This window comes from Cupressus sempervirens, chromosome 5, assembly GCF_028749045.1.
Source record: "Cupressus sempervirens isolate cs-2001-9-10 chromosome 5, ASM2874904v1, whole genome shotgun sequence".
NCBI classification, from domain to species: Eukaryota; Viridiplantae; Streptophyta; class Pinopsida; order Cupressales; family Cupressaceae; genus Cupressus; species Cupressus sempervirens.
In genome coordinates this window covers 432408373-432422476 of record NC_143122.1, presented here as the reverse complement: position 1 = coordinate 432422476, position 14104 = coordinate 432408373, and positions in this window count along the sequence as shown.

Sequence of the window (14104 nt, the reverse complement as noted above, 5' to 3'; positions counted from 1 at the left end):
CCAAGGTAAATTGAATCAGAGGCATATGAAGTGGGTAGAATTCTTGCAGAGTTATACATTTGTGTTGAAGCATAGAAGTGGAAAATCTAACAGGGTTGCAGATGCATTAAGTAGGAGACAACTATTGCTTACAACAATGCAGGTTGAAGTAGTTGGGTTGGATGAACTCAAGAATTTGTACCCCGAGGATCCTGATTTTGCTGAAGCATGGAAAGCTTGTAAAGAACCTGTTGCTGTAGATAGAACCAAGTGGTTAGACTATTTGATTCAGGATGGCATGTTGTTCAAAGGTAGTCAATTGTGCATTCCAAGGAGTTCCATGAGGGAAAATCTAATTAAGGAGAAACACAGTGGAGGGATGGCAGGACATTTTGGTCGGGATAAGACCATGGCCATTCTTAGAGAACATTATTTTTGGCCTCAAATTACACAGGATGTGAAGAAGTTTGTACAGAGTTGCCAGGTTTGTCAAGTGGCCAAGGGGTTTAGTCAAAATACTGGCCTATATCAGCCATTTCCTGTTCCATCAAGGCCATGGGAGGACATAAGTATGGATTTTGTTCTTGGATTGCCAAGGACACAAAGGGGTAATGACTCAGTATTTGTGGTGGTTGATAGGTTCTCCAAAATGGCACATTTCATTCGATCCCACAAAACTCATGATGCTGTCCATATTGCAGACTTGTTTTTCAAAGAGTTGGTAAGACTACATGGTCTTCCAAGGAGTATAGTTTCTGACCGAGATACTAAATTTGTGGGGTATTTCTGGAGGACGTTGTGGAAGAAGTTGAGAACAGACTTGAAATTCAGTTCCACGCATCACCCACAGACTGATGGCCAAACAGAAGTGGTAAATAGAAGTCTGGGCAATTTGCTGAGATGTTTAGTTGGAGATAAGCCCAAGGGATGGGATTTGATTCTACCACAGGCAGAGTTTTCTTATAATAACTCTGTAAATAGGAGTACTGGAAAATCACCATTTCAAATTGTATATGGGAATAGCCCAAGGACTGCACCAGAATTGAGGAGGATAGAACAAGGGGAGAGAACAAGTGTTGAAGCTGAGGAATTTGCTGAACACATCAAGCGTCTACATGAGGAGGTTCAAGCACACATTATCAAGATGAATCAAGAGTATAAAGCTAGGGCTGATCAAAGGAGAAGACATAAGGAATTCCAAGTAGGGGATCTTGTCATGGTGCACTTACGAAAAGAAAGATTTCCAGTTGTTACTTACAACAAGCTGAAAATGAAGAAATTTGGCCCCTGCAAGGTTTTGAAGAAACATAACTCAGGAAATGCATATGAGGTGGAGCTGCTAGATGGTATTCACATTTCTCCCATTTTCAACATTGCAGATTTAATAGAGTATCATGATGATGGTGCAGATGAGGAGCTGGTTTTAGAGCCATGCCCAATTCCTGCTTCTAAGAAGGAGGAGATAGAAGACATTCTAGATCATCGTGTGGGTAGGAGTACCAGAAATAGGCAGTATGAAGAGTATTTGGTCAAATGGAAAGGACGACCGATCGAAGACTCAACTTGGATTTCAGCAGCTGAGGTTTCCCATTTGGGATTTCCTCTACCATCCATAAAGTGACAGGGTCACTTTTCAATCTACCCTGGGTGTCTGATGCAGGAGCATCCAGAGGTATAAGGGCAATCCTGTGTCACCCAAAAAAAATATACTTAGACTTAGTTTCTATTTTATGTCTTTACATTTTTGGATACCCATTTTTCTCAAATAAAGGTTCCAACTCTCACAGTTCAACTATCAGTGCATTTAAAAATCCCAAAAAAATAGGAGCATGCAATTTGACCATCATTTTGGTGACCTAGAAGGTGTGACTTGGCCAAACGAATGTAATCAAGATTTAGAGCATTCCAAAAAAAGAATCAGGTCAAAAGGCCCCACGGTTTGAAAGTTATTGCAGTTTTTTGGGTTTTGGAGACCCCCTAAGAATGCTTCAAAGTCAAGTTTGGGGCATTAAATGACCTCGAAAAGGGTCAAAAATGGGGGATAAGTGAAGCTTGTCCATAGGGCTATAGAGCACTTCAAGAGATTTTCGAAAATGTAAACGGTTCGTCAATCGGAGTTACGGTTCAAAAGTTATGCCTCCCGGAAGTTCGGCTACCGTTTCTGGATTCTTCTAGAATTGCACCGACTTCTAACGCCACTTCCGGAACCTTCTATTTTGTCGGTGGATGCCTACTAGCACTTTCTAGAATGTACTCCTAGTCCTTAACCCTCCGGGGTCTATTTAAGGAGATTTCTGGCATTGTAAAAGGCAGTTCGGATTGGAGCTTGAGAGGAGGTGCTAAAAGGAGAAATATTCTCCAGATTTATGCTATTGTAAGCCCGCAGGGCATGTTTTGAGTTTATTTTCTTTGCACTGTTTGTACCAGCTTATTTTCTTAGTTAATATAATTTCCCCTTTCTATTGTGTCTATTCTGGTTCTTGGGTTGTGTCCCCATCACTTTGTTCTTCTTGTTGCTCTATTTTAGCTGTTGCCTTGTCATCTACATTCATTTTTTTTCATCCCTCAACAATGTCATCATTATTATCATCTTCCTCATCATCTTTAACCTCTATGGGTTCTTGTTCTCCTTCTTACACTATAGAAGGCCCATATGTTACTTTCCACATTTGTGGGGACTTCTTAACGACATCTTCAATATTATTTTATAGTATGTTTGAAGGCTCTATATTTAGGTACAAACCTAATTGCATATTTCTTCATAGCCTTAGCATTTTGTGCCTTACTAAGTTCAGGCATAACTTGTGCAAGTGATGATTCCCTTATTTGTCTTTCCAAGTTTAAACAATAATGCCACTTTTTCTCAACTCTCTCATATAAAATTTTAGGCATAAAGTTAGCAATTTCTAGTGGGGCTTTCTTAAAAATTTTCATCATGGCATATATAGCCTTCTCCATTTGATTTTTTACCAAGATGATCAAAATAACCATAAGAAAATCTTGATAAGTCTGCACTATTCTTGACATTTTTAGAAAGATTTTTAAGATATGATAGTGGATTGTGACACACCACTTTGAATTGGGTATTGTCATCTAGTTCCATTCTCTCCTCATTAGATTGAACTTGTGCAATGTATTTCCTCCTTGGTCTTTTTTGCACATCTCCTTCCTGCTTAACTAGCATGGCTTTCTCCTTAGCCTTTTGAGTAGTCACACATGCACTAGCCCTTTTAGTAGGTGCAACTGGTTTGGGCTAGCTTGTTTTAGCAGTTTTCTTAGCCTTTGTCATTAGTTGTACCTTGGCCTTCCTCTTCTTTTGATCAGTAGGTGTAGATGCTTCCTTGGCTTCTTCTCCCTTGGCACCTTTAGCAACTTATATTTCCTCCTCTAGCTGATCTTCACCTTGAACTTGTGTAAGTGTAAGTGGTGCTTGTGTCTAGATGTCTTCTTCCTCTTCATCCTCTTATTCTTCATCTTCTTCCTATTTGGTACCTTCACCAAATTTAGCTTTTAGCTTCTTCACTAATTTATCTTTCTTCTTAATAATAGAGGCAATCTTCAATTCCATGGTGATCTTGGATTTTTCCATCTCATAATTTCCAAAAGTAGTAGCATCTTTGTCTATATCTTCTACAAGTAAAGTTTTAGTAGTCACAAAGGCTTCATCTACACTTATTTAATATCCTAAGGGTCTCAACCATCTTATCCTTGGAGTTTCTACTTGAACAAATGTGTAATCAACATCTACTAGAAAACAAATGTCATCATAATGCTTTTCCACTAGTGATACTAGAATTCCTAATCTTTTCTTCATAGACAGCTTAAAGTCTTTAAAATAACTTGTCATCACAGACTCAAAATTCTCACCTAATTGTTCAATGAACTCACCAATCTGTACTGTCACTGACCTATTTGTTTTCCATCCCATAGTGTCAAATGTAGGAAAAGTGTTTTGAACATAAAAGAATATACATATCAAGATAGAACCAAATTTTCATTGAGCACTCTTTGTCTTCCTTATTGCTCCTAGGTTCTCAACCAATTTTTGTAGTTGTATCTCTGCAAGATCATATGTGTGATCTTTCTTGACAATCTTATAACCAACATCCACTGCAATATAGGGCACATTGTTCAATCTGCTAGATTGGTAAAACTTGTATGAAATAACCTTGATTGCAAAGTCTAACAAAAGATATATAATGGTATCAATTTTCATGCCTCTCTTGTTCCACATGGCACATGTATTCTTCTCAATAACCTCTTTTGAATCACTCCTTAATGTCTTAGGCTAATCTAGGGTTGGATACCCTATAACCCTATGGATTATTCTCTTGGTTATCTTTATAGGCCCATTGTCTAACCATAATGAACTATCATGTATCCTACTTATCACAATTCTAATCCATTCTATTTTGAATACATTTGGGAAACCTAGGGCTTGAGTTTACCCTTTCTTCTCTACAACTTTGTATTCTTCTTTCAATACACCATTCTTACATCATCGATCATATGCTTGCCTAATCTCCATATCTCCTATACTTCCAATGTTGTACTTATAACATTTCCTTACATCTTGAACCATTAAAACATTTAGTGGTATCATGGATAATGCACTAGAGGAGTCTTTCTTGTATGCAATATCAGGTATGACCTTGAATAACAATTGCTTAACCTCATTACTAAGTAGTTGAACATTCAAAACCTTCTTACCCTCTACATTCTTTTAACTAGATGCCATTATGTGAAACTAGGGTTTACAAAAGTATGAATAACATAACTTGACACTTGATAAATACCTTGCAAGAGATGATAAAATGGTGTTTTAATCTTTGCTCAAATATTCTACAATCACTTTGGATGGATTTCTAGATCACCTCTTGCTCTCCTTGCTCTTTCTTGATTTTGAAATGTTGAAAAATGAGTTGAAATCAATCAAATACCCTTTTGGAACAATGCAATTAATGCTCAGTGCTTACATAGCTATAAGCTCAACATCAAATTTTTTTTGGCTCACTCGACATCCACTAGAATTTCATTCACTTGGCAACCATTACCAACTCAACATCAACTAGCTAGTCTATTAGCCTAGCATCCTCTAGCTATTCACTTGACACATATAGGAAAATTTTCATGCTTAACAACAACATGAAAAGCTTGGAGATTTTTCTTAGATTCCTAATAACATCTTGCATCTTTTTTCATCCTAATGTACTTTTTTTAGTACTGAATCCTTTTGGAATGAATGAATGATATAATTTTTCAATATTAGTCCCACATACCTTTTGATTGCTTAGTTTGATGAGGTGTGATCACTTGACCCATTGGGTGAAGTGATCCCTTCTCCATTTTATGTGCTACAATCATCCTTTTTCTTCCATGTCTTGTTCATTTCATTTTTGACATTTTTAACATGTGCCTTGCCTTTTCCTTTTTCAAAATAATAACTAGGTGCGTTTGACCTTGTTGGATAATATCAACTAATGTGACAAGTCCTTAAATAGCTAAAACATGTGGTATGACTGAACCACCTTTTGTAGTCACATCTGAAGTGTGTCCTAATATAATTCTTAGGAATATGTCCATATTCTTGACAATAATGACAACTATACCTTGTATTACAATCCTAGCTATAAGAATTTCCATTGTTCCTTACCTTGGTTTGCTTGTTTGATGACCACATGGGTCTGAATTTGCACTCAAAATATCTATGTACATACTTCTAACAGTTATAGCAATATCTTTCAAATATTTTTGTGTGCATGGTCTTGCTTCTACATTCATGTGCATGATGTCTTGGTTTGTTGCACTTATGATAGTGAACCATGCTCTTATGCTTGACATTTTGATTTACAGTCTTGCTCCTACACACATTAGTAATATGTCCTTTCTTACCACAATTATGACAAGTAGGTTTGGAATTCTTACCTTGTTGTTCCTTTCTTCAACACTTTTGAATGACTCTAATCCCTCATTAAGCGTGTATCCCAGTCTAGATGTATACTTATTAGGTCTAGGGGATTCAATAACTACTTAAAGTATTTCATGGCTTCAATTGGTTTATTGAAACTTTCAGAAAATTTTGTTTGTCCTTTTAGGTCATTTTGTAGTTGTTCATTCTATAACTTCAATTTTGTTATCTCAATATCCTTAGCATTCAATTTATATTTGGCATTCATCATTTGACTCGAAGTATCCAATTGCATGTTGGAAATCTTGGTTAGCTCTGATGATTTCTCTTACAATTTATTGCTCAAAATTCTTGTCTTCTTCAATCATTGTTTTGTCTTCCATATCTTTCTTCTTCTATTTAGTCACCTCACATACCAGTATGGCTTGTGATTCTTACTCTAACATTAGATTTATAATCTTCTCAGCTCAGGCTTTTTACTTCTCCATTAGATCTACAACTATTGCATCAAATTCATTAGAATCTCCATTAGCAAATAGCTTAGCAGTGTCCATCTCTCTATATTGTGTGTCATTCTCCTTGATAGAAATTTATTCCTTCTCTTTAAGGATTTCTTTAGTTCTTCTCTTGCTTCATTTAGTTGATGTAGAATGAGTTGTATTTCAATTCCCTAATTCTCATTGATCTTTCCCAACTTGTAGACTTCCATTTCAAGATCTTTCCTAAAAGTTGCAAAGCTTCTCTTTTAGAGAACATAGCTCTGATACCAATAATTGGAATTACAATAGGAAAGGTAAGCATGTGTGGTGGGGGGAGGGGGTGGGGGAGCTAAATCAATAGTTTAAACTTTGACCCATGAAAGCATTCACCACACATCCATCTCATACATTCACTAAGTAAACTAAAATACCATGTAAACAAGTAAACATTCACACATGTATGACACCAATATGATTACCAAGAAACTCTCAAATGAGAAGGTAAAACTAGGGTGGGGATGAGATGCACAAATCTTCACTATTGTAGTAATAAAGTGTAGCGATTAAAGGTTAGAATGTTTGATCATGAGACATGATATACCCTATGAAAGGTCTACCTTGTTAAATAATTACTATTAGGTCTCACCCTGTTAAAGGATTTCAACATGCTATTAGAAGTGTGCCTTGCTGAAGGACTTTAACTCATAATTAAATAAGCACGTTGTTAGAGGATTTCAATACAACCTATTAGGACTACTCTATTAGGAGATGTAATTGATTCACCTGCTAAAATGATTTAGCAATGATCTTTTAGTTAGAAATTGATTGTTTGATAATAGATCACATCTACACTAATATATTCTCGATCCTTCTTGATTAGATGTCTATATACTATATGCTTTTATGTTCCTCTATTCTCCTTTAACTAATTCTACAATGAAATCTTAGATCATAACTCCTTAGCCACCACGAAATTTTTATTTGCACATGCAAACTTTTGTCTTAGGTCCTTCATACTCCTTTTCACACTCTAGAGTGTTTAAGGTCTGTCCTCCTCAAGAAGACATAGATGACTTAGGGTTAGGTATGAATCAATAGCTATGATTCATCTATTTTTTTGCTTAGACCTTCCCTTTTCCTAATTAGATGCATGTAATTGCATTGGAAATCCAACTTAAGATTCATCCTTATCTCCAAAATATCATATTTCAATCTTTAGTTGGCTCAAAAAAAAATTACATAGTTATTTGTGCCATTATAAACAACTATGACAAAACTATCTTAATATCTAAAGTCCTTGATGCTTAGCATATACTAATTTCTATTCTGTGACTCAACATTTGTATCACTTAGCATGCACTGCTTGCTCAACACTTGAATTATGTTGCATTCACTTTCTAGTTAGCACTTGAGTGAATCAGCACATAAGTGGCTCGACACTCACTAAGGACTCGACATGCTTGAGTATATACATGTTGTGCTCATCATGTACTACTTATTGACCATGAACTAGGTAAATGAATTAAGTGTGTAGACACTCATTAATCAAAACCAATCCGAGATCAACAGTTTCTAGGAGTAATTAATTGGGAAAGTAGCGAGTGCATAATGAAGACAATAATTGAATGCTATAGATCCAAACCAAAGAATATTAGAGACATTGATATTGATAGCATGATGAAGAACTTTCAGTCTAAAATTAAATTGAGGTATAGGATACTTCCCTCTATGGTGGAAAAGTATAAGGATGATTTGTGCTTTATGTTGGAGACAGATAAAACATGCATGGAAGCAATGATACCTAGATTAAAATTCATTGTGCCTATGGGCTATGCGATAAACATAGAATTGATAGAAGGATATGTGTAGATTATACTTGAATATGAGTAGGACATAGAATGCCCTAGATGGGGAAAATATGATGAAAGGTTAAGGACTGTAGAATCCAAACTCCATAGCAAAGAGAGAAAGAGAGGGATTCTATCTTCAAGGAATCTAACATGTCAAGGTAGGAATTAAATGAACTAAAGGGAATTGAGCTAGAAACAAAGGCTAGTGAGAAATCTAAATTTTTAGCAGCAACACCTATTGTAGTAGTAGGAATCTCATAAGAAGTAATGGTGGCACAACCATGTGCACAAGCTAAAGATGATAGCCCAATGTATGTGGAAGCCCATACACCTTCTAGGGAAGAGGTAGAAGTAGAGAAAACACAACAAGCACTATCACCACCTCATATTGTTATGGGTATTGAATCCATACAAGTGTATAGTACACACATACCTATGAAAACTAAGGAGAACCCATTTACTGTGTACAAAACAAATATTATTAGCAATGTTAGTAATATCATAAATTTTTCTAGTTTTGATGATGAGAAAGAAGAGAAAGAGAAGAAAAAAGAACAAGAAAAGAGGAAACGTGATGTAGAAGAGAAGAAGAGAAGAGAAGAAGAGGTAAAGAAGAGGAAAGAAGAAGAGGAAAAGAGGAAGAAAGCAGAAGAAGATGCGAAGAAAGAAGATGAAGAAAAGAAGAGAGTAGAGGAACAAAAGATAAAGTCTACTATACTTTTAGTAATGTTAGTAGTTGGAATGTCTATAGTAGCATCTATTCCATCTGATGATGAAGATTAAAAATAATTAATGGGCACTTTGAGCAAGTTATTCAAGAAGAATAAAACTGTTAAGTCTTTGGAGAAGACTATTGCTAAAGTCTTGGAGTGTATGTAGAAGATAGTTTCCACAACTATAGCAAATCCAAACATATAGACCAAGGCAAAAGAGTTGGTGAAGACCTTTGATAAGGAATTCACAACTCCAGTTCATGTAGTAGCAGGACAAGTGTAAACAAATCGTGAAGAACCCAATTTGACATAGTCTGCACTAATGTGTGTAATGATTTGAAGGCCCTAGATAGAAAAATCAAGGAATTGAGACAATGTATTACTAAAGGTAAGAAGTTTTATTGACATTGCACAATGTCTTACACTTACCTATTGAATTTTGATGTAAAGATCAAAGGCCACAAGGGAAAGCTTTAGACACTCACTACAATATTGCAACAACTTGAGATCAAAATTGAAGATTCTATGAATGAAATTGAGGAGATCCAAAATGCTATCCAAAGCATTGAATGTGACAAGGAAAAGGTAATAAGAAGATCCTCTATTCTTAGAGATTATCTGGTACCTAAATTTGTAATTTTGTAGAGGTAGTTGGAGGAATGTCTTTTAGCAAAGAATTCCTATGAAAAATTTTCCTATACTGACCTAAGTGTAGTTGAAGTGGTATCCTATGCACTTTGTGCACTCTTCAGTATATCTGATATAGTCAAAGGTAACTAGAAGAAAGGCTTTGATAGATTGAAGATTGATTTTTAAGATTGCATATTCAGAATGACAAGTTGATCAACAACAAGCAACAAGTTTTTGTGATACAGTTTTGGCACCTTTATCATTGATGTCAAAGGGGGAGTACTATGAAGAGGAAAATTTGTATAGATGTAAATATTTGTGTACGGGGGATCTTATGGATGTATCAATGTAAAGCAGTGATAAGGAATGTAATGATCCATCAAAACATGAATAAAATTGTTATCTTTTGAAGGCAATTTTTGTGTAGTTACTTTTATTTGTTTTTGTAATGTATGACTTAATTTTGGGACTTAGACAATTTTACCAAATGTTGCCATCAATTTCAAAGGGGTAGATCATTGGTAATATGGTCAGATAGATGTCTTGATGACTTTCATTTATGGTAATATACATTCAATGTTTCATTTATACATTTAGAGATAGAAAATTGTCTAAGTATTAGATAGTTTGCAGTAGCACAGAGTATAGATCTTAAGAGTACAAACAATGAAAAAAGAGTTAGCTTATGTGTAGTTGAGGAAAGGTTTATGACATCATGATGATTATGTGTATCAGTGAACATGTGTGTATGGACAATACTTTGCAAGTTATACTAAGATTAATAGTGAAGGCATTTAATAATGCAGGACAGAGCATGGCAACATATAGAGTTGTACAACTTTAGGAATTATTTTGGTTACAAAATAACCCATATGTTATTTTGAGCCACCTATGTGGATATTATTGCATAATTTATTTTATATTATATCAAGTGTGTGATAACATGAAGGTTGACATTGTAGAGTTTTTTGATTGTGCAAGGTATAAGCAAAGATCTTATCTTGTGTAGATAATATGGAAGTTGCATGATTAGATGTAAGATGGAAACTATTGTGAAAACTATCTGTGAGGCTTATGTGATGTGGATTCTGATGTAAGATCAGAGGAAGTGTGAGTTACAAAAAAAAAAAAGAGTATTGTATGTATACCTATCTTGTAAAGGAATTGAATTGTATAATTTCATGTTAGGGTAGTGGGCTCTTCTTACAAGGCCTAGTCCTCTAACAAGGACTTGATACACTATATGTACATTGTAGAATTGTAACAGAGTCAATATCATTAACAAGATCCTATTGTTTAGTGAATCATCTAATGGGTATCATCCCCACCGAGGTTTTCCCTTGGCTAGGGTTTCCCTAGTTAACAAATAATGGTGTTGTGAGTTCTTTATGTGCATGGTTATATTTATTGTTCAACATTGTTGGTTTACTTTCATATTTAAGTTATAAAGTGTATAAAAATATTTAGTTGTGGGTAAAAGTTTTTAATATACCTATTCACCCCTCCTCTCAGTATTATCTATTTCTAACAAGGGCATCAGTTTTCTAGAATTTCTTTAAAGATCTCCACATGAAAACTTTTTATTCTTAAATTAAACCATTTTTTCTTGGGATCCCCAACTTTTCATATATTTTCAACCCTCAATCAACAAGCACGAGGTAATTTTTTTTTAAAACCCTAGTTATCAACACCTTTCTAGGCTAGTGAGAAAGAAAACACTATAACTTGCAAAATACTAAACATGAAAATATCAAACTAGATGCATTAGAACAAGGAAATAGAGATTTAACTATTCATGTCACCATTTCTCTCCTGTCAATGCAAAGAGTTTTTACAAAAGCCATACAAAGTTAAATTTTGCAGAAGATCTATCACAATTTATTTCTTACTTTGTCTCCATACAACAACCAAACCAAAATCATCATTATAGAGGCCTTTTATTATGTTTAAATAAATTTCCCTATTGATCCAACCAATCTGATAAGCATATGGTTGCTATATGCAAGAGTTTAAAAAGTTGCAACATTTTGCAAGAAAAGTTGCAAAAGTTGCTTGAAAACATTTTTTCAACATTTTGACAACTTGACAACACTTTTCCAAATGAATTTTCATGAAGATCTAACCTTCCTTACTCTTAAATATAAGCATCCTAAAGCTCTTTCCATTTCATAGTACCTCTAATATTTTTTACATTCAATTATGACTTGCAAAATAGTTTTGATTACATTTGTTCAATGTGGACCTCAAAAGCCATAAAGGCCATTTCAAGGTAAATTTCCACATGACTCCTTCTCAACATACAAAAATCAAACTCCTAAAGAAACACATGGTCTTACCACATGCCAAAACATGAAACTAGAGTGAGCCCCTTGATAAGGCCATGAGTTAAGTTAGACAATTTATTTGGTGCTCCTGAATGAGTACCAACAATACATTTGACAACAACAAGATATTTATATTGATATGTTTCTGGACTCGATTGTGTAAAGATTTTTACCATCAACATTTTGAATCACACTACGTGATCCATCATCAGGATGAAAGAGAGCAAGAGATTCCAAACAAAGTGATGATGGATCACGTAAAGCGATTCAAAATGTTGATGGTAAAAATGTTTACACAATCAAATCCATAACCATATCAATATATTTATTTAATGTATTGTGGAAATTTGATCTCTTTAACAAGATATTTATGAACAATAAATATGAATGAAAATGAACAATTATGATGATAGATAGCATGAAAAAAACAATTAGAAAATAAACAATAATACCAACATTAGTTTCTACAACAATAACAATATGTTCTACAATAGTTTCAACAAATACCCCCACAACAACAATATCGTACATTTTGATCCAAAAACAAGAGGAGGTTCCTCAACAACAAGTACAACAAATTGCACGATCACAACAAAAGAACCATTTTGTATTTGTGGTTCTAATATATGAGTAAAAGAACAAACCTCTTTCACCTTTTGTAAAGAAAAAGGATCACAAAACACAAACTATTCAACCTTAATGTCATAAAAATGGTATTTGTAATTAGAATTTGAAGATGATGTAAACTTTTTTATTAGACTGTAGGAATCGGGTGCATTACGGCCTCCCCTATAAATTGCAGTGCACCAGGTAAAATTTTTAATGTGACCAATAGCGCTAGCGCGACACGCCCACCAGTACCATAGGGATAGGGGAGACTAGAACCCGTGACCAACCCCCTACAACAGGGAAGATTTAGCCAACCGAGCTAGGGTCCCCACGCAGAAGATGATGTAAACTAATGTAATGTGTGAAATTGGAGTTTTTATATTTTTTTGTAAGAATTTAGTCAAATTTTTAAATTTTGAAATCATTTTTCAACTAAAAAAACTATAGGGTGTAGTTCCTATCAAACAAGTATACGCAAATCATCTTTTTTTGTCTAGTTTAAAAATATGTTATAGGTGACATGTATAGCTAGGGAATAAAAAAAGACATATTGCTTTTTGATAACTATTATCTTTGTTATAAGTACTCAAGGTCAACCTTATCAGAACCCAATAGTTTTTTCCTCCTGTCAAAATTTCCCTATCAAACTATTATTTTTTGAAAAATAATTATATATTCTTGAAGAGGAGTCTTTCCTTTGGGGGCAAATACAGATTTTAATTTTTTTGATATGATTTACTATTTTTTCCTTTTTTTAGGGAGCATCTTCTCAAATGTTAAGATACCTAACTATAATATTTTGAAATTATAACATATTATAACTAATCAAAATACTATGAAATTTATATAATGATAATATTAACTTTGAGATCTATAAAAGGGATTTTTTTTAGTTTTTGAGAAAGTTGAGTTTTGATAGAAAAATGAAATTTGACCAAAACAAGTTTTGAGGTCCTAAAAGGTGACACGAATATGTGCTTTTACCCATACCAAATCTTCCTAGTAACACATCCCTATCTTCTTCATATTCAAATGCATCATAACATAGTCAAAAGGAATGACATCAAACTAAAAGTTCAAACAAAAAGAAAAAGGGAAAACTATACCTATTGATCCAATGCCTAATGATTAGATTGTCAAAAACCTCAAATAGCTAACTAAGCATGTTAAGGAATTGGAATTCCATTGCAGAAATTTTTACACACAGAATGAGATTTATGTCCTAATCCCTTTGATAAAAATTTAAACATGCCTCTAGTTCCAAAACAGTTTGAGACACCAAGATTTAAGGAATATCACAGAAAAGGAAATCCACTTGACCAAATTAGAGAGTTTTGTTCCTCTTGCACTAAAACAAGTCAAGAGAAAACATATCTTATGAGATTATTTCCTCAAATACTTGGTAGGCCAACACTCAAATGGTACTCTAAACTATCTAGAAACATTAAATCTTGGAATGAATTGGCAAGAAAGTTTATATCCCATTTTTATTTTAACATAACGAATGAATTGATATTATCCAATTTATGTGCAAAAAAGAAAAAGATAGGAGAATTATTTATGATATTATTACTATTTTGGAGAAACCTTACAAGGAAAATTGCAATTGATA